General features: G+C 42.2%; 1 long non-coding RNA gene and 1 other non-coding gene across 2 annotated transcripts; both read left to right on the top strand.

The window, feature by feature from the left end:
* Positions 1–886: 886 nt before the first annotated feature.
* LOC123611853 (U6 spliceosomal RNA) lies at positions 887–991 on the top strand. Its single transcript, XR_006718952.1, has one exon. It is a non-coding gene; the product is annotated as a U6 spliceosomal RNA (small nuclear RNA).
* Positions 992–5,608: 4,617 nt separating this feature from the next.
* On the top strand, positions 5,609–22,347 carry LOC123611851 (uncharacterized). Its single transcript, XR_006718949.2, has 3 exons — positions 5,609–6,086; positions 21,384–21,502; positions 22,068–22,347. It is a non-coding gene; the product is annotated as an uncharacterized LOC123611851 (long non-coding RNA).

Genomic DNA, 22,347 nt, shown 5'->3' with positions numbered 1-22,347 from the left:
TTTGTGCAGTAAGAAAATTGAAAGGATGGACACATTTTTCTGTTGTGCCTGGGATCCTTCAGCGAAAAAGAAAAAAGAAAAAAAGGCAAAGTTGAAACTGACAGTATGAAGGTGTTATTTCTCCTGCTGCCTGTGGCCAAGTTCTTCCTCAAAGGCGGAGGTGGGGCCAGGAGGGAAGAGAATACAGCCCTTCCTGGAGAACGTGCTGAGGATGGAAGTTGTTGTCCGCTGGGCGGTGCCCTGAGGGCCCCCCTCGCCTTCCTGAGTTTGGGGCCGGGGCAGGGCAGGGCGGAGGAACGGCCTCTGCTGGGGGATGCCTCTGCTGACAGAAGGGAGTGCGGTCCGTGGGAGCCACACCCACCCCGCCCTTTGGGCGGATTAGTTAATTATTGAAAAGTGCTTGGGCAGCACAAAAGGCTGGAGAGACTCCATGTGCCCTTGCTCGGCCTGTGTGGGAGCTGGCATTTCTGAGACACCCAGGCTCCTCTGGGAAGCTGTGGAATGGGACACAGTTCTTTCCTCCCTAGTCCAGTCTTCCCAGGATTCGTCTCAGGACGCAGAGAGACGGTTTCAGGGAATTCTTCTCTCTCAAGAGAAGTTTATTTTGTGATGGGATTTTAAGATACTTAGATCAATGAGCCATATCAGATTTCAGTTTTGTTTTCTTGTTTTAAATTTTGCTTGTTTGTTTTAAAAGTTTACATTCAGAACAAGAAGGACCTACTGTATAGCGCAGGGAACTACGTTCAATATCTTGTATACCTATAATGAAATACCTATAATGAAAAAGAATATATGTATATGTGTATAACTGAAACATTATGCTGTACATCAGAAACTAACACATTGTAAAACAACTATACTTCAATTTAAAAAAAATCAACAAGCGCTCACTTCGGCAGCACATACACTAAAACTGGAGATACAGAGAAGATTAGCATGGACCCCGAGCAAGGATGACACCCAAATTCGTGAAGCGTTCCATATTTTTGTTTAAAAAAATTTTTTTTAAATTAAAAAATCAACAACAAAAAATAAATTTATATTCAGGTCATTTATACATAACAAGATCATAAAAATGTTCTGTTCCGTAACTTTTTTTTTTTTAACTTAACAATGTTGTCTGTGTTAGTACATAGGGGCTTCCCCCATTTTCTTTAACGGCTACATTCCTTCCAGATTGCATAGCTGTATTATAGCTTCTTTACCTATTGAAGGACACATAAGTGGTTTGCCATTTTGCAGCATTACAAACAATACTACAGCAAACATTCTTGTACACAAATGTGTGTGCTTCTGTATAAGTATTTCTGAAGGATATATTCCTAGAAGTACAATTTCTGGACCAGAAGGCATGCACAGTTAAATTTTGGGTAAATATTACCAAGCTTCTTCTGGGAAATTCCGATTTATATTGCCACCAAAATGCTCACCAACCCTGGAAATTAATAGATTAAAAAAAATTGCCAGCATTATGTGCAGAAAAAGCTGTGTCCTTTAAAATTGCATTTCTCTGGTAGACGAGTTTTGTTGGGCATCTGTTCATATGCCTGTTGACCATTTAGATTTTTTGGAGCAAAATTTCTTGAAGTATAAGAACACAGAAAAGCACACAAGTCACAACTGTACTGTTGGAAGAATTAACACAGGGTGAGCTCTTCTGTAACCACCACCCAGGTCAGGAAATAGAGTATTATCAAACCTCTTCCTACCTCCGCCAAAGTAATCCCTATCCTGTAATGTAACTTCCATAGATAACTCGTGCCTGTTTTTGAACTTCATATCAATGGAACTCTTGTGTCTGGCATCCTTCATTCAACATTATGAGTCACTCATGTACTTGCTCATGGCTGTAATGTATTCATTTGCATTGCTTATTATATTCCATTATGTGAATGTACCACAACATATTGATTGATGGACATTTGGGTTCTTCCCAACTTTTAGCTATTAGCAAATAAATGATGCTATGAACATTCTTGTGCATGTCTTCTTAGAATACATGTGCATACATTTCTGTTGGGTATATGTATCTAGGAATGAATTTTGGGGGTTATGAGTAATGTTCTTTCAACCTGGCCAAATATAGTTGTGAATTTCCTATGAATATTCTGTGCAAATTAATTATTGGGTGGTTTGTGTATGTCCTTTTCATTCTGGATGTTAATTCTGTGTTATAGCTGTTGTAAATATTTTCTCCTGGTCTTTGCTTGTATTGCCTTTTATTTTACAAAGTTTAAAATTTTAATGCAGTCAAATTCATATATCTTTTCCCTTATGGTTTCCAGGTTTTATATCTTGCTTAGAAAGTCCTTTCCTATCTCACGACTGTAAACTATTCTCTCATGTTTCTTTCTCATACTCATTTTGATTTTCACATTAGGCTTTTTACTCAGTCTGGAATTTATGAGGGTGAGAGACAGAGGCTAATTTATAATCCAACACTTAGGGGCTCAATAAAATTATACCATTTGCTGCCTAGATTTTTAAATATTTATTTTTTTTAAATTTCAAGACAGGTGATAACATCAAAGAGCTAAGAAGCTGTCAAAAATTAAAACATTTTTGTTTTACTTTGGAATAATTTAAGCCTGAGTTAGATTTTAAATGGGGGAAACGTTCTATATCAATGGTTGCCACCCCAAATGCCAATGCCTATGAATGGTCAGTGACTAGTTACTCATTTTCTGTGAATTTATGGAACTTTAAAGTGCAGTTCTCATGGACTTTTGGGTCTAATGAGGAGGAAGACTCCACACTGGAGTCCTCAAGATAGCCTGATGCACACTGGATCTGGGTTCTCGGGTCAGGAAAACCAAAGCTACTTCTCCCCTCCTAAGGCCCCAGCTCCTCTCAACCTGGGTACGTGCCCCCAGATAGGTTATGCTCTGAGCCCATCCTCAGTATAGAAAGGGGTCCAGTTCAAACTTTATTGCAAATGCCCAGGGTCAGCTTTTGATTATAGACATGATTTCCTCAAGCAAGGCCGCCCTCTGAAGGGAAACTATTTTCTGGACCAACTGGGTGATACGTGTAGGGTCACATATGGGAAAAGTGTGTGTGAACCAGTCCGGTCTCCTCCTTTGTCTGAAATGGAGCACCAGCTTGTCTGTTAACTAGCAGTGCTCAGCGTGGAACTGTCTGGTTGATCACAGACTCTCCAGTTGCTCACAGTGTGAGGAGCTTTTGTTCTGTGCACCCCTCCTCTTTGAGATTTTTCCTTGCACATTTTTGGGAAGGCTGATTACTTGCAAGTGAGTTAACATGTTGTAGGACTGGAGCTTGAGCTGGGCTGAGAAGAAACATTCCTCCAGCTTGACAAAGAGCTTGATTTCAGGCTGGTGAGCTGTACATGCAACTGGGAACCGTCTGAGCTGGTTTGCTTGGAAATTGCTCTGCTGGCCAAGTTCCAGAAATGTAATCAAAAGTGGCCTGAAATCACTCGTTTTGCTGCTTGCATTCATAGCTTCACAATTTAAGGATTTGGCTGGTGCCTGTCCTAAAAGCATGGAATTTTCTACTGTTTGTGACACATGGCATTGTGTGCGTGTGTGTGTGTGTGTGTGCAGTGTACACGGGTTTGTCTGCACAGGCATGTTTTCAGCTGAACTATTTATACCTACCGGGCAGCAGTGATGAAAGAGCTCGATGTATGGCAGGTTTTCTTTGATTTCCAGAACCGCCTACCTGGATTTGTAGGTTAGTGTCTTTGGAGAAACATGATGGAGAATCTTGCATGTGTGTGCAACTGAGCCACGAGGTAGTGGACCTTGCCTCAGAACTATCTGAGGATAATTTACCCAGAAGTCAGTGTGCCATTTTTGGAGGAACAGGTGTGTTTGACCACACATTGGGGGAAGTGAAGACCTGAGCTTTGAGGAAGTCTAGCTTGAGGCCCTCAGAGGTGGTTATTTATATCAGAGTGATGTGTATTGAAAGCCGAAGACTTTCATTCCACCAACATCACGGAACTAATTTAGAGAAGAGGAAGGGCGTGTGTTTTGCCTTGTTAAATATCTACTGCGCTGAGCACTTCTGGTGTGGGTCAGAGTTCTCGTGATCCATACACAGGCTCTATTGTAAATGAAAGGGCGCCTACCCGTTCTTGCTCCAGCTACTTCGTGGATGAAATGGCTCAGTTCCCACTGGTTGGTAGATGTGTGACTTGATTCTTGCTTCCTTTCCACACCCTCCATGGGGGCAGCCTGGTGTGCATGTTTAAGGGAGGGGAGGAAGGACCTTGCATAATCTCTAAGCTCAAAATAAGAACATTGAACAACCACCCCAAACAATATATTAGAAACCCCTGTGTTTGCTATTATCAGATATGAAGTCTGAAGTAACTAGCTTCCATTTTTATATTTCTTTTTTTTTGTTTTAATGGGCATTTAAAAAATGCTTCCCCTTTTTCTCTTTTTTTTTAAATTGAAGTGTAGTTGATTTACAATATTGTGTTAGTTTCTGGTGTACAGTATAGTGATTCAGTTATACATATATATATTCTTTTTCATTATAGGTTATTACAAGTTATTGAATATAGTAGGATCTTGTTGTTTACCTATTCTGTATATAATAGTTTGTATCTGCTAATCTTAAGCTCCCAATTTATCCCTTCCTTCTTCTTCCCTTTGGTAATCAAAAGTGTGTTTTCTATGTCTATGAGTCTCTTTCTGTTTTACAAGTAAGTTCATTTTTGTCATTTTTTAAAGATTCCACATATAAGTGATATCACATGATATTTATCTTTCTCTGTCTGACTTACTTCATACGTGATAATCTCTAGGCCCATCCATGTTGCTGCAGTTGGCATTATTTCATTCTTTTTCATGGCTGAGTAGTATTCCATTGCATAAATATACCACATCTTCTTTTTCCAGTCATCTGTCGGTGGACATTTAGGTTGCTTCCATGTCTCGCTATTGTAAATAGTGCTGCTGTGAACATTGGGGTGCATGTATCTTTTTGAATTGGAGTTTCCTCTAGATATATACCCAGGAGTGGGATTGCTGGATCACATGGTAAGTCTATTTTTAGTTTTTTAAGGAACTTCCGTACTGTTTCCCTAGTGGCACCAAACTGCATTCCTACCCACGGTGTAGGTTCCCTTTTCTCCACACCCTCTTCAGCATTTATCATTAAATGTCTGTTTGTGGACTTTTTAATGATGGCCATTCTGACCGGTGTGAGGTGATACCTCATTGTAGTTTTGATTTGCATTTCTCTGATAATTAGCAATACTGAGCATTTTTTCATGTACCTATTGGCCTCATTGTCTTCATTGGTCATATGGTCATATGTCTTCATCGGAGAAATATCTGTTTAGGTCTTCCGTCTATTTTTGATTAGGTTGGTTTTGTTTTGTTATTGAGTTGTATGTGATATTTGTGTATTCTGGAAGTTAAGCCCTTGTCAGTCACATCATTTGCAAATATTTTCTCCCATTCCGTAGGTTGTCTTTTCATTTTGTTTGTGGTTTACTTTGCTGTGCAAAAGTTTATAAGTTTAATTAGATCCCATTTGTTTATTTTTGCTTTTATTTCTATCGCCTTGGGAGGCTGACCTAGGAAAACATTGCTATGATTTGTCAGAGAATATTTTCCCTATGTTCTCCTCTAAGAGATTTATGGTGTCCTGTCTTACATTTAAGTATTTTTATATCTCTGGATTGTAAAGTGCCTCCCACCGCCAGGCCCTTTTGGTTATGGGAAATGAGTGTGTTTTAGGACCAACATGTCAGAATCATGAGGAAGAAACTTGGCAGTGGAACAAACTACACGATATGCTTGACAAGAACTGAGAAACAATACATCTCACATTTTCTGAGGCAGTTTTCCATTTTTGGTTCAGAAATATGACCCAGAAGCCACAGAAAGGGAAGCACTGTTGCATTAGGGTCACAAAGAGTTAGTCTTTACTAAAGAACCAACAGAGGATATTTCTGCACAGAAAAATGAGGTGTCTGTAGAAGGAGAACTTAGTCTTGCTTCCAGCAGGGATAGGGGGAAATTGAAAAGAGTGAACTTGTGATCGTTTGCTTCCAAGATGAAGACCAAGGTACAGAAGCCCCAGAAGGACAGAGCTGTGAGGTAATGCGAGGTGGCGGGAAACATGAGCACATGTAAACATACGTTCAGCTCTTTCTGGGCTTGCCTAATCCCAGTCCTTTGGAGTTTGCCTTTTACGAGGGTAAACATGGTTTAATAGTGAGCAAATATTAGTTCACATAATTAAAACCTGTTGAGTTGAACAGGAAACATTTAAGGGAAGTCTGCAGGTGCCTGCAAGACGCTGGAAGGATCTTGGTACATGGTCTCCTTCCCTCCCGGGGAGTGTCCCTGGAATGAAGCCACCAACGACAGGAAAGGAAACAGACAGCTTATTAAAAAAAAATTGCAGAAAGGTTCTGAACTGATTGATAAGCTGCTAGCCCTGGGAAGAGTGTAAAAGGCATCTGGGATATTTGCATTTTGTTTATTAAAGGGAGGAAGGCATCTCACAACTCTCTCCCCCTGATTCATTCAGGACATGTCATTTCCAAGACAACTGCCATCTCAGCATTTGAATCTCTTTGCAGCTTCACTCCAGGTTTCACCACTGTATATTTAAAAAAAAAAAAAAGGTGGTTCCAATATGCCTTAAAAAAGAAAAGCTAGCCTGACTTCTAAAATCCAATTTCGATCCATGGATGTATTTTCTTCCTGGAGGGGGCCATGTGATCTCCCCCCTCACCATCCTGCATTCTTTTCATTCTGAGGCCTGGTCACATCTGGACAGAAGCCCTCATCCTCAGGCTCTTGGTGGTGAGTGGGAGTGTGCCTCATTCAGCTCCAGAGTGGAGACAAATGGGTGTGTAACTCACCATGCCCCATGGCAAGAAATAATACACGCCAAGAAGGGGAGGGGGAATAAACAAAGTGCTGATAGAAAATTAATCTTATTAGGAAGATTTGTTTGTGGTGACATTTGAAATGAGCCTGAAAAATGAGTAGGATTTTGACAGATGGCAAAGAGTGTCACTGGAATTATTAAGGTATCAACATTCAATAATATCTAAATGAATCCAAATCTGGGCAGAACTCTAGCTTTTTGGAGACTGGCCTGGCCACACTGTTCTGCTGGCAAGAGCACCCCAACTAACCTCTGGAGGACCAACCTTCCCTATTCTCAGCCTAAGTCCTTGAACAGGGCTGACTCCACCCACTGGCTCTGGGCTCAGGCATGTGACCCAGACTAGTCAATAAGAGAACATATTCCCTTAGCATAGTGATTGGTTCAGGGTGAGCATGTGACCCAAGTTGGACCAATCCTGGAGCTTTTCCTGGAACCATTGTGGAAAAGGCATCCTCTTTCTGCTGGAGCTGCTGAGCCAGGAGGTTGTAATTTAGGAGCTGCAAGGGGCCTGTTTTGTTACTACAGAGGCAGAGCCTTGGAGATAGCAAGATTCCTGAGCACCTGGATCTAGCTGGACCTGAAACTCTACTTTGGACTTTTTAGTCACTCAAACCAATAAATTCACCTTTTAATAAGCCTTTTTGAGCTTTTCCCTTGTAAGCAAAAATGTCCTAGCCAATACAGAAATTTTTAAATAGTCTGCTTAAGCAAACAAACAAACAAACAACACCCAGTGGGGCAAGGGGATCGTAGATTTGCAGAGCAGGTTCCTAGCAAACAGAAATTTTCCTTTTGCTAACATTGCCAGGTCCCAGTGACTAAGACACTGGAGAGTTTATTCCTAAGTACCCTGGTCTGAGGCCACTCACCAGTCCTCTGTGCTGGATATTTTTCCATGCATCAGAAATGAACTATGCAACTCTGTAGCCACAAAGCAATGAAAACAGTTCATTTGCCTTTTGTGTCTCTCCCAGCTTTGTTTTTTCTGGGTCACATATTGTAAGTCAAGAGTCATAGTGATCATCCTATTTGAATTTATTAATAGTTGAAGAGGCTACTGAGAAAAGATTTGTTAATCATCAGAAGCTAATTCACTGCAGAAGCACTGCAGACAGAGAGTGAGACTGCTGCCCTGAGCCAACTCCTTCTCTGCCCCTTCAAGGAAAACTCTTGGATGTTTGAATTAAGTGCCACATCTGGAAATGCAGAAAGATAATTGCTTTTATTGAGTGCTTACTATGTCCCTGGTACACAATATTTTGCCTGCATTCTCTCTTAATTTTATCAACTCTGTGAGGTAGATCCTAATCCTGTTTAACAGGTGGGGAACGAGACAGATACTATTGGTTGCTACCCAACATCCATTCTCTCCTTGTTCCTTATAGAAAGATAACCCTAAGATTTACTGCTTCTAGTTCAAAGTTTAGGCTCACTGGGTGATTTATCATTTTGCAAACATTTTATCATGTCTCTCCTGCATCTATGGATGGCCATGTGATATGGTTCTGGCCAGTGAGACTTGAATAGAGATCTTCTGGGGATTTCTGGGAAAGTGTTCCTTTCCAAGGCACATTGCCCCTTCTTCCTTGTTCCTTCCTTCTCCCTGCCTGGAACATGGGTATGAGGCTGGTGGTAGAGCAGCCATATTGTGATCCTGAGGCAGCCACAGGAGGACAGCCATATTCTGAGGGTGGTGGAGCAGGAAGAGAGAAGGAAACTGGAATATTCTGACATTGTAAAGCCATTGTTTCTACACCCAGGCCTACTTTCAGACTTGCTATGTGAAAAAAATAAGCCATTATTTGGTTAACCCAGTGAGATTGGGTTTCTGCTACAGACAACTGAATGCCATCCCTCACTGACACAGGGAAACTGAGCTAAAGGAGTTTAAGGGACCTGCTTGTGCATTTCCATATAAAGAGGTGTCTCAAAGCTAAATGAGACATGGCACCCAGCTTTAAAGAATTCAAGCCTAATTATACTTAGTGAAATAAGTCAGAACAAGAAAGACAAATACTGTATGATATCACTTATATGTGGAATCTTAAAAATACAACGAACTAGTGAATAAAACAAAAAAGAAGCAGACCGCAGATATAGAGAACAAACTAGTGGTTACCAGTGGTGGGGAGGGGCAGCATGGAGGTGGGGGAATGGGAGGTACAAACTACTGGGTATAAAATAGGCTCATGGATGTACTGTAAAACTCAGGGCATATAGTCAATATTCTGTAACAACTGTGAATTTTAAAGTAACCTTTAAAATTATATAAAAATAAAAATATTTTATAAAGAGTTCAAGCCTAGTTTGGGAGGCAGACACATAAAGAAACAATTAGTTTATTAGCTTAATGATGTGATTTGCCTAGGGTATCATGGATGCCTCTTAAAAAAAAAGGAAAGAGACAGAAGTAGAACAGGAGATAGGCAGGCAAAGGAGAGAGGTGGGAAAAGAGAGATTATAGCTTGAATAAAGGTACGAAAGTGAGACACAGCATAGCGTATGCAGGGAACCACAAGCTGATATGAGCTATTGGGGGATAAATATGAGGCCGGCAGTGGAAAATGCAGCTGGAGAGGTGTTTCATTTAGCTATTGCTGCCTAATAAGCCACCCCCTCAAATTTAGTGGCTTAAAACTACATTTTGTCATTTCCTATCATTCTACAATCTGAGCTGAGTTCAGCTGGGGTTGGAACATCCAGAATAACTTCTTGATCCCAAGTTTGGTGCCTCAGCTGAGGTAAATGGAAGAGCTGGGGCTGGCTGGGCCTCTCTTTCTCGCTCTCTCTCTCTCTGGCCTCTTCATGTCGATAACTGGGGCTTTCTCATAGCATGGTGATCTCAGGGCACATGGCAGATGGCTTCCAGTTGTGAGGAAGAGGACGTTTCCAGTGCATGTAACGTCTGGGTTCAGAAGTACCAGAACATTCCTTCTACTGCACTCTGTTGATCAAAGCAAGTCACAAGGCCAGCCCCGAATAGAAGTATCTTCTACTTCTTGATGGGAGGAGCAGTATGCACATATAGGGGGAGATGAATGAACAGTGGTCCTCTTTGGAGACCACCTACCCCAGAGGTAAGAAGGGTGCAGATGAAGGACAACGTTGTCTAATTGTCTGGTAGGCTGATGTGACCACCTGACCGGGGGGGTTGCCCTGCTTCACCTTTGGGATCAGAAAGGAGAATGTCTCTCTGACTGCACCGACTTATCAGAGCCAAATGGACAGAGTGGTGCGATTAGGCAGAGGAAGGGCTGGCACTTGACTCCTCTGAACCCCCTTCAGTCCCCATGTGGCTTAGACTAGACACAGAAGTTTCCATATATTATGGGAGATGGTTGAGTTGAGAATCAGTGAGCCTACTGTGGGTTCTGCAGTGGTGAAGGACAAGGGGAGGCCACAGCAAAGGCCAAGTGGGCCTCTCGGATCACGGGCTAGAGGAGAAGATGGCAGATACCCCTGGAGTCAGGGTGGCAGGCTGGGTCCAGATGAGGAGCTCCAGCCACCCTACCACAGGAATCAGCAAGGATCTGGAGGATGTGGTATGGATTTGAGAACCTCATCTCCCAACCCTCAACCATAAGGTCACAAAAGACAACACCCCTCCCACCCAGCCATCCAGTGAGTTCCCCGGGTGCCATGTTGGAGAGCAGCAAGGGGAAGAAGACACAACCTAAGAGCCTGAGATTGTGCCTGAAGGGACAACCATTTCAAATGGTCTCTTCATAGCATTTCTTGGACTTCATTGAAATCCAACCACAAGAGAGGTTCACAAGGAAGAATGACCAGTTATCATGAAACAAAGAAGCCATGTTAAGTGACATTACAAAGATATCAAAGGAATAATGACAGATGCAGGATGGCAGTTACCTCTGTGGGAGAGGGTGGGGAGGGGTGGTACATGGGGAGCCTAGGCTGTGTTAGAGATAAGGCTTTATCTCTCAAGTTAGGGGGTGGGTTTGAGTGTTGTTTTAGTCTTTATGCCTTTTTGTGGGTTTTAAGTAGTTCATAATGTAACTTTCTAAAAAGCTGCCGTTTTGAATAGAACTGTGAGCTGCCAATGCCAAGTTTAGGTCTTGAACATATTGCATGGAAGTGGGAACATAGAAGGAGACTGGAAATGGAGTCAGACTTGCTTGTTAGGAAAAAATCCCCTGGGCTGGATTTTAGGACAAGAGTAGGGACAGGGAGGTCAGTGAGGAGGCTGCCACCAATCCCTTGAGAAGTGATGGTGGCCTGACATCCCTGGTGGTGGTCAGGGTGGCTTAGGAGTCAAGTTGGTAACTAGGACTTGGTAACTAACAAGATGGGGGCAGGTGGGTGGGCACATCCATCATCTCAGAGAGCAGGTGGCCATTCCCTTTCAAGCCCTTCTCTGGAAACCCGCTCACTGCTTTGGTTTTTGGTTTCCTTTTCTTGAGCATTTGATTGTTTTTTTAATGTGCCTTCTAGCCCTTGGAACCCACACTGCCAACCCTCTTATTCTGGGCTTGCCCTTGTGGGATGCTAGCCCAGCCCCTGTCCTTCCATCTGTCTTCTTTCTGGGCCAAGAGTTAACAGCCAGCTGATTGGATCAATAACCTGGGGGGAGGTGTGTGCCAGTGAGTTCCAGAGTTGAATGTGGCAACTTCCCTTTAACATATTTGCATTTTAATAGGAGTCTTCTGATGGGAGAAGCATTAAAACAAGCCAGCATTAAAACAACCTTGAGGGGAGGGTATAGTTCAGTGGTGGAGTGTATGCTTAGCATGCACAAGGTCCTGGGTTTAGTCCCCAGTACCTCCATTAAACAAACAAACAAACAAACAAACCTACCTATCTACCTAATTAATTCCCTCACCAAAGTACAAAATTTAAAAAAAATTAAATTAAAAAAACCCAACCTGGTGCAGGAGGAAGAATGTCTTTGCCATTTATCAATGCAGCAATACCCTTTGTCCTTCCATCCAGAGATTAACACTGCTAATATCTTGGTATATATCCTCTCAAACACCTAGTGTTATAGATATGAATGAACACCCTTATTTCTAGCAGTCAAATTTAGACAGTTTTCTAAAATTCAAAAGTTGTACACATAGTTTCTATAGGTACCATTTAGTAACACTTACACTCCTATTCCAGTAATCTCACTTCTAGGAATTTATCCTAAAGAAAAATCTAGAACAATAAGAATAACATTAGCAATAAACAAAAGTTAATTAAACTTACAAGCTTTTGCACAGCAAAGGAAACCACAAATGAAACCACAACCTACAGAATGGGAGAAAATATTTGCAAATGATGCAGCTGACAAAAGTTTAATTTCCAGAATATATAAACAGCTTATACAACTTAATAACAACAAAAAAAGCCAAACAACCTAATCCCAAAATGGGCAGGAGACCTAAATAAGCAATTGTCCAATGAAAACATACAAATGGTCAATAAGCACATGAAAAAATTCTCAATATCTCTACTTATCAGAGAAATGCAAATCAAAACTACAGTGAGGTATTACCTCACACCAGTCAAAATGGCCATCATTAAAAAGTCCACAGATGGACATTTAATGATAAGTGCTGAAGAGGGTGTGGAGAAAAGGGAACCTACACTGTGGGTGGGAATGTAGTTTGGTACAGCCTCTAGGGAAACAGTATGGAGGTTCCTTAAAAAACTAAAAATAGACTTGCCATATGATCCAGCAATCCCACTCCTGGGCATATATCCAGAAGAATCTCTAATTCGAATGGATACATGCACCCCAGTGTTCATAGCAGCACTATTTACAATAGCTAAGACATGGAAGCAACCTAAATGTCCATCGACAGGTGACCGGATAAAGAAGCTGTGGTATATTTACATAATGGAATACTACTCAGCCATAAAAATGAATAAAATAATGCCATTTGCAGCAACATGAATGGACATGGAGATTGTCCAGGAGATTGTAAGTGAAGTAAGTCAGAAAGAGAAAGAAAAATGCCATATATCACTCATGTGGAATCTAAAAAAAGAAAAAAGAAGACACTAGTAAACTTATCTACAAAACAAAAACAGACTAACAGACATAGTAAACAATCTTATGGTTACCAGGGGGAAAAGGGGTGGGAAGGGATAAATTGGAAGTTTGGGATTTGTGAATATTAACTAGTGTATATAAAACAGATAAACAACAAGTTCACACTATACAGCACAGGGAAATATATTCAATATCTTTAGTAACCTATTCAATATCTTAGTAACTTATAATGAGAAAGAATATGAAAATGAATATATGCATGTATATGTATGACTGAAGCATTATGCTGTACACCAGAAGTAATTGACACATTGTAAACTGACTATACTTCAATTTAAAAAAAAGAATAATATTAGCTATTATGTGTTGACTGAATTTTTAAAAATCACTTTACTGGGGATTGAACCCAGGACCTCATGTATGCTAAGCAAGTGCTCTACCACTGAGCTATACTCTCCCCAATGTATTGAATTTTAGTTGTGTACCAAGGGTTTTATACACATTGACTCATTGAATTCTTATATCAAACCTACAAAGCAGGTAACATCTCCCCTTCACCTGAGGCTGGAGAAGGGAAGGACCTTGTCCAGGGCCCTCTGCTAGCAGGTTGGTCCAGAGCTGGGGCTCAGTGTGGCGGAGGGAACCCCAGAAAAAAGCATCATCCACCTAGATCCTCTCAGATATGAGTGTACCCCTTGTCCCAGAGTCTCCTGTCCTCCCCACATGCTCTAAAGGCCCTGGGTGAGAGGATTGTGACCCAAAGCCTTGCCCTCACCTTTGGGGTGAGTGGCAGCAGATGACCGTGCCTGCTGTGCCTACCCTCCCCCAGCCCCGTCTAATTTCAGCTCTTCTTTGAAAGAGCCTCTTCCACGAAGACTTCCATCAATCTCTCAGGCCAATTCTGTCTCTCCGTTCCCTGTTCTCCTGCAGTGCTGGAGTTACCTCAGTATACCCCAGAACAGATTCTGCTGCCTTCCAACCTGCCACAGTGTTTCTCAAAATATGTTCTTAGGGTCCCAATCAGAGTTCTCTGGGGAGCTATTAACAGTGCTGGCTGACTGAATCAGAGTCTGGTCGGGGCCCAGGAATCTGCATGTCACAAGCATTTAGTGGTGCCTGTAGCACACTGGTGTGGGAGGGGCCCTGCACTGGCACATACACCTCCCCGGAGCCGGGGCTGTCGCCTTGCTCTCTGCATTCCCCATGACACTGAGTGCAGGGAGGTACAGCAGACCTCGGGGTTTGGTGGAGTCAGTGTAGAGATGGATTTTTTCAGAAGGAAATGAAAGTGGGGGAGGTAGAAAAACTGGGGTTGTGGGTGTGGGATGACTGAAGAGGGTGTGATTTGAGAGCTTTTGCAGGAGAGTAAATGAGGTGGGAAGTCTGGGGGCTGATTTGGGATGCCCACTTCGGGGTCCTCGGAGTGCACCCAATAGATATGCAGTCAATATCTTCTCCCCCACAGATACATACTTTCGTCCCAGGATTTTTTTTTTTTAATCTGGACTTTCAATGCCAGAATGAGTAACTGTGTATAAAGTGGGTCACCAGGAAGTGATAACTAATGCATAGACTATTTTAACTGCTGAATCAGGACTCTCTCTGCTCCAGGATGAAATATGCAGGAAGGAAAATAAGCAGATGATGGGAGTGGAAGGAATCCTAAAATAATATTTTCACAAACAAATTCTGGCCCAATGTATGCCGGAGGGTGGGGGAGGGGGGCTACAATGATACACACTCCTGAGACTTGAAGAACTGAAATGAAACTGCCCGACTAGATAACTTTTCAAATGACCTAAGCCCTCTTGAGGCGCATGACTGCTCAGACCCACAGCCCAAAAGGCTTTGGCAACGTTGTTCGGGCATCTTAGTCACTCTGCTTCACAGCACAGGCGGGCAGGGCTCAAAGAAAGCAAAGACGAACAAAACGAAACCCGAACGGAATTTTAAAATCTGTTCTGTGTGCTCTTCCTGAAACAAACAAACAAAACCTATCTTTTCCATTTGATTTGTTTCATCAATTTTTTTTCCTTGCGGTAAAACATACACAACATAAAAATTAACCATTTTAACCATGTTTAAGTGTACAATTCCGTGGCACTAAGTACATTTACAATGTTGTACAACCGTCACCACTATCTATTTCCAGAATGTTTTCATCTACCCAAACAGAAACTCTGCACCAAATAAGCAACAACTTTCCATGCCTCCAACCCTGCCAGTCCCTGGTAACCATCATTTAATTTTCTGTCTCCTTAAATCTGTCTATTCCAGGGACCTCATGTAAATGGAAAATTGAATATTTGTCCTTTGGGACAAAAATAATACAATATTTATAGTTTTCCACTTAGCATAATGTTTTCAAGGTTCTTGCATGTTGTAGTGGATATCAGAATTTCGTTCATCTTTATGGCTGAATACTATTTTATTGTCTGCATATACAACATTTTGTGTAGCCCTTCATAGACTGGTGGAAAGTTGGTCTGTTCCACCTTTAGCCATTGTAAATAAAGCTGCTGTGAGCACTGGTGTGCAAATATCTGGTTCAGTTTCTCTTTTCAGTTCTTTTGAGTATATACTGAGTAATGGAATGGCTTAATCATATGGTAATTCTAGGTTTAATTTCTGAGGAACCACAAACTGTTTTCCACAGCGGCCGCACCATTTTACAGTCCCACCAACGCACACAAGGGTTCTAATTATTTCCCATCCTGCCAACACTTGCTATTTTCCATTTTTTCAAAAATAATAGCCATCCCAATGGGTGTGAAAGGGTATTTTACTGTGTTTTGGATAGATTTCTTAAACAGAAATCATACCAAGACACAGATTATAGGTAATTTCCCATAATTTAGGTTTTGAACAGAAACTAGGAATCATAACATATACTGAAAACAATACTAAGGATGTTTGTAACTCATCTTATTGTGCACAGTATCTTTTTGTTTATCCTGTTTTGGGGGCAAAGTTCTAAATCACCCTCCTGGAGTCTCATCTTGTGTATTCATTACTTTTTCTTCCTGACACAAGTTTCCAATTTTACTTAATGTTCTAAAAATAATTTGTGTGCATGACATTCAGAGATATGTTCATCTCTGATGACGGGGGTTATTACTTCTTGGTATCCTATTGCACCAGTTTTCAAGGTTGAACAGATTCTTTGGATTCCATTGTTAAGTCATGCAGCATTTTATAGTCAGAAGGAACAAAGAGAAGAAGTTGCTTCTTTGAAACTGATCTGCAGTCTTTTCTTAACACACCTACTATAGTCAAGGGACAGACCTAATGTGTTGAAATACTCTGTTAAATCTTAATTTTCTTTGGGCATAACCAACACATTTGATAAAGAGAGACCTTTCATGAACACTTGCTTAATAAGAATTTGACAGCCTGCCAAGAGCCAGCCATTTTGCTGGGTGCTGGATACACACTAGTGACAAACAGACCTCGTGACATGTGGTAGACGTTTCCAGAAAGGGGCAGTCCTAATATTTTTACTGCCTTCTTGACTAATCGCTTAAGGGATAATTCATAAAAGTTCAGGGATAAGTTTGGCCCAGGACCAAACTGTACTTAGTGAATTGACTTTTACGTGATTTTTTCAAAGGAATGTGAGTTAGCTTATAAGAGATACATACAATAATGTTAATATACAGAGAGGTAGAATCTGGATCAAGAAGTAAGGAAGGTAGCAACACACTTGCCCTAAGTTGCATGTGTTTGACACAATCACTATTATATAATTACTATGTTTGATACAAATTAAAGGGATGCATTTGCTTGGGAAAAAAAATTATCATTGACTTAAACAGAGGCCCATTTATCTCACATAACAAGAAGCCTGAGATCAAGCAGACCAGGGCTGGTACTGTAATTCTCTGTCAGGGACCCAGGTTCGCCATCTCTCTGCTTTCCCATCCTTAGCAGGTAGACCTTTGTCCTCGCACTGTCACCTCGTGGTCCCCAAACGGTTGCTGTACCTCAAGGCAGGAAGAAAGGAGAAGCCCCTAGGGGCAAGAGCTTTCTCCTACCTTTCTTTTTCTATCCAGCCAAGAACAATGAAGGGCCTGAGAGTTCATCTTGTTTGCAAGCTAAGGTCTTAGTCTGCCACAGTTTCATGGTTGCTAGCAGGAGTCACGAGACACCAGGGTCAGAGGCAGCCACCCTTGTGACTCAGCACACAGCAAGCAGCATGATTTGTGGCCATTCTCCTTGCCCTCAGGTCCCATGGGGACAGTACGGATAGGCCCACAGGAATGCCTGCACACTCAGTAGGCTGCCTCACAGGAGAGGAACCTTGAACTCTGGGACTCCAAAACTTATGCAATGGGAAGTAGGCAGGCCTGCCCTTTGCTCTGGAGTGAAACATCCTCCCTGTCTTCCGAGGATCTAAGCAAGCCTTCCCTTTGCTCTGGAGGGACAATATCTCTATCTTCCAAGGTTGTATGCTATTCAAACATCCTTGGGAAGATAGTCTGTTACTATTAGTAAGTGCCTCTGTTTGCAAGAGGCTTACAGAAATGAGAGAGACCACGGAGAACCATCTCCCAGCAATACCCTCCCCAGGGCCTTCTAACACTATGTTACTGGCCAGAACCCTATCACTTGGCAGCCTCTAACTGCCAGGGAGGCTGTGAACCTGGGTATTCCGGCGGGGCGCACTGCCGCTCCAGATAAAACGGCGCGGTGCTTCTGTTCGTAAGAAAGGCAAACGAGGGGCGGAGCTTCACAAGGGCGGGGCAAACACTGTGCCCGCGAAGTTTTATCTGTGTGGCCAATGTCTTTTTCCCATCGTGTAACACATTTTATGACTCTGGGCTTACTGACCCTGCCAGAAAGAATCCGTACAACTTAGACGCAAGAACACTCCCAGTCAAGTATCATTTTACAAACTGCAAATAAGCTATTCATCGTTTAGTGCAGAATTTTAATGTCATAACTGCATAATATTAAAGTACATAAGCCCGTCACTCCTTAGAACTCTCCCCATTTAAAAAAAAATCTGTATTCATTACTTTTACAGACCATTTTTGGAGGAGTGAGAATAACAATTCTTTGAATTTAAGAAAATGTTTTTGTCATGAAATTTCTCCCAATCTTTGGGCATCTATAGCTTAAGGAACACGTTCTACTTTGCAAACAGATAGGTGTTTGTTAAGAGGTTTATAAATATACCTTTTCTGGTCTCCTTTATTTTAAGAGAATTTTTTCACCTCATGACAGTTATTTGGGGCTGATAATGTTACCATGGTAACCATGCTCCAAAATGCCGGTTGCTGGTGAATATTGATCCTTAGCACCTCAGTACCTTTCACGACAGTGCTCACCCCCCTTACGGGAAGGAAACCTTGCTCAGAGTACATTTTGGTCAAGGAACCCACACCCAGTGGCAGCTGGAACTCTTAACAGGAACCTACAGGCTTTTCCTCCTAAGAATCAGCCTAAAGATTCCATTGAGAACTCTGCTCGACCCATATCATCATGGCTTCCATTTCCACTGTAGCAGATAGAGGCACAACTTCTTTGTTTCCTTTGTGGCTGCCCTGTGAGAGCCCGGACGCTCAGTCAACACAACACCTGAGGCACTGAGGGAAAATTTTGGATGTGAATGGACATGACTTCCTCAGAAACAGAGAAGTCTGCAAACTACTTTCCAAAGCTCTTACTATATATGATTTTGAAATAAAAATACTTCTTTCCTGAGAGGGGAGGAGAGATGTTAATCTGGGTGGTGCCTTGGGAATTTAAGGACTGAGCCAAGCCCAGGGCTATCATGCTGGTGACGATTGTCAAGACTGTAGCCGGGTGACCAAAGATGGAGCTGCCCTCTCTTCTCTGCAAGTGGGGGAGAGCCTCTCCACTTCAGCAAGATTTTGTGTATGAGAAGGGGCTGAGGTGGGGTGTGCTTGTTGGAGAAAGCAGCTTTGAAAATTTCATTCTCCTTGCCAAGAACTAATGGACTGTCTTCAATGTGCATGAAAATCTGTTCTGCATGGTGACCAGAGAAGCCAAGAGGAGGCCTCAGTAGACCGAATTTGGCATCAGCCTATCTCAGTGTGAGAAGGCCTGGATGTGTTTATTTTACTGTCTGCTGTAACTCAGAAAAAAACAAACAAAAACCCTGCAAAGTTTCATTGAGACAACAGTTGGTCACAAAAAAGGAATTTGAACCAAGATAACGCTAGTTACATTTTATCCACATGTTCCTGAAACCAAAGCACTAACAGTTGAATACATAGCCTTTCACCATTAGATTAAAATGTAACCAAATCAGCATAGACTTTATAGAATTAAAGGAATCTATATGCACACACAGGCACACACAGATATCGTTTGATATCTCAAGAACTACTGATGGAATTAAAGGATTCGGAGACCAAGAGAGACATTTCACTTTCTTATCATCTTTGTCCTGTGTTGGGAAAGGCAAACGAGCATTGGTGGAGTGGAAACCAGGGGAGAAACTGCTCCCCTATCACTTGCGGGGACAGCCAGTTTTATGAAGCTCTGTGGGCCAGGCACTATTCCTCAGCGCTTCCCAGAGGATTTTGCTGAACGCTTAACAGCCGTGTCAGGTGAAGCGATCAGAATCCCCACTTTACTGCTGCAGCAACTAAAGCATAGAGAAGTCAAGTGACTTGCCCAACATCACACAGCTAGTTGTGTGGGACCTATGCCTCTTGTGTAAAATGATATACAAGCGCCCCATCTGTTTTGTGGCTCAGGGTCCTCACAACAAAGTGCTACCGCAGGAAGGAGAGAGAGAATCAGGCTGCAGTATACTGGGGGGAAGTAACAAGGGAGGCTCTGACAGCCCAGGGAGGGCAACGTCTCCCCGCACAGCGCAATTTCTCATCAGTGAGCTGGTGCTCAGGCCCCCAGCCGCAGAGGCCTGTCCAGGGTTTCTGTGCCGCCAGGGTCACGTTGCCTAGCCTCCTGTCGGGGGACTGCAGCCCTGGAACAAAGCCCAGGCTGTAGGGCTGCCAGGACCTGGCTGGTCTTCTACTCCAAGACAGAGGAGAATGTCATTCCTGGGTAAAATCTCCTTCAAATGACCTTTCTGAAGTAAGTTCTGTCAGTTTCAGCATCTGCCCACCTCAGTGTGTCCTCTCCAACACCAAAAAGACACATCCTCTGAGATACAACCGGTGCTCCCAAGGGCCTCGGGTACTGGTGACCGTGCTCTTAGGGGACTGAAGTCACTGCCAGCATTGCTTCTCCACGGGGATCTTGTCATCAGACGGCAGTGTGACACCTGAGTACAGACTGTCTTTTCAGCAAGAGGCACTTTTTTTTGTTGTTGTTAATGCTGCCTGTTTTCCCTGGAGAATCAAGCTCTGCTTAATCCAAATAATACATGGGAAATGTTTGGAATTGTCACTGTCAGTTGTTGGAAATTAAAAAGCAGAGTTGGAAATTAAAAAGCAGCAATAGGCCAACGCATTCCTTTGGAATTTCTTAAACTGCCCTCTCAATACAGTAACAGAGCCTCTTAGATCTCAGACCTTCTCACTGTTTCTCATTTGGTCCTTAAGATGATAAATGCTTCTGGCCCTAAAATATGCAGTGTTATAATTATAAAAAAAATTTATGGATAGCTTTAATAAAAGAGATGACTAACAACAAGGACCTATTGTATAGCACTGGGAACCGTATTCAATATCTTGTAATAACCTATAGTGGAAAAGAATCTGAAAAATAATATATATGTATATGTGTGTATGAAAAATTGAATCACCTTACTGTACACCTGAAACTAACACCAGCTTATAAATCAACTGTACTTCAATTTTATAAAAAAGAGAGGGATGACTAGATCAATTAACAAACTTTCTAAATCCAAAGTCAAGCCCTCTTAGTTAAACCTATAATATTATGTCTCATAGGTTTTGTTTGAAATCAATGATTTAAAGCATAATTTATCTATTCCTCTGAAGACTTTAACTTAAAAAAAATCCAGTTGGGGATAATTGTTCACATTTGCCTAATGATATTTCTATTTGAAAAGACGTTCTAAGAGAATGTACATTTTTGAGTTACAATAGCTTTAAATATATGATTAAAATCAAAATGGGAAAATTCAAGTGAAAGAACTAGATACTTTTGAAAGGTGTTCTTTATATGAGAACTCAAGGTAGCATGTTTGGTTAGCATTATCATTGATTTTTTTTCTTTTTTTCTGCTTCTGTGCAGGTGAGGTAGGGAGGACCAGATGTCTTGTCTCTAGCAAGACAATAATTGACTTCATTATTGTTGTCTGACTTTGCCTTGTGTGCATTGTTCATTGCTTACTGAGGCATGTGATGCTGTCTACGGGGTCTGAAATGTACAAGAAGGGGCCAGAGGCCTTGGGACAACTGAAAAAGAAGTCATTGCCATGGCCTCACTCAGTCACCTGTCCCCAGGCAAAAGCATGCCCCGTCCTCCTTGAAGGTTTGGAGAGCAACCCCTACTCAGCTGCTGTTGCTAACCATAGTCCTCGTTGCCCTAGGCCCTAGGCCCACAGGATTGAGAACCTTAATGCTTGAAAGAAGTCAGAAACTGATACTGAAGAGCAGACCTGTCTTGGGAGGAACACAGCTCTAAGGAAAGACTGGTAAATGCAGAAGGGTGAGTATGAGTGGGATCTGACTAGGCATGGCAGAGAAGTTCAAGTGTGTTTGAGTTAAACTGAAGCCAAGATTCTAATGAAAGATTGAGGTGTTCTAATAAAAGACAGCAGGTGCTCAGGAACTGCTTAACTGGATAAATCAGAAGATGCTGGCCAGGGGATCCTTGGTGGGTGAAGTGGGGGGTGACCAGCTTGGGAGGTTAAGGGTCTTCGGAGAGAGTAATTACAGCGTGAACCATGGGGTCTCCTTGGAGGAGCAGGTACCAAGCAACAGAACTGAACAGAGAAGCTGGGCTCAGTTGTTAAGGCAGGGGGGATTGCTAGTTGCCTACCCAGTATCTACCCTCCCCCTTTTCCTTCATAACACAACCCAGATTTTAAATTGGATGACACTGTGTCCAGCTGAAAGACTACACTTGTCAGCCACATTTACAGCTGGGCTGGCCATTGAGAAATAAGCAGAAGTTGTTGGGTGGTCTTGTGTGAAGACAACCAGAAAAGGGGAGACTACTGGCATACTCATTGTTTTCCCTTCTCCTTTCCTCCTGTGCCTTCCTGGAACAGGAAGATCAATGTGATGGCTGGAGCTCTAGTTGGACCATGAAGTGAATTTGAAGATGGAAGCCATATGCTAAGGATGGCAGAACAAAAAGATGGAGGAAACCTAGAACCTTGATGACATTGTAGCTCCCACACCAGCCAGATTCCAGCCTTCTTTTGTGTGAGAGAGAAATAAGCTTCTATCTTCTTGAAACCACCATTATTTCCTCATTCATCTGGGACATCACAAGCTTAGGGATCTTTGGAAGGCTTTGAACAAAGAGTAAAAAAATTAGAGACTTTA

This window comes from Camelus bactrianus, chromosome 6 (genome assembly GCF_048773025.1).
Source record: "Camelus bactrianus isolate YW-2024 breed Bactrian camel chromosome 6, ASM4877302v1, whole genome shotgun sequence".
In the NCBI taxonomy this organism is placed as follows: Eukaryota; Metazoa; Chordata; class Mammalia; order Artiodactyla; family Camelidae; genus Camelus; species Camelus bactrianus.
This window is presented reverse-complemented; position numbering and strand designations above follow the sequence as displayed.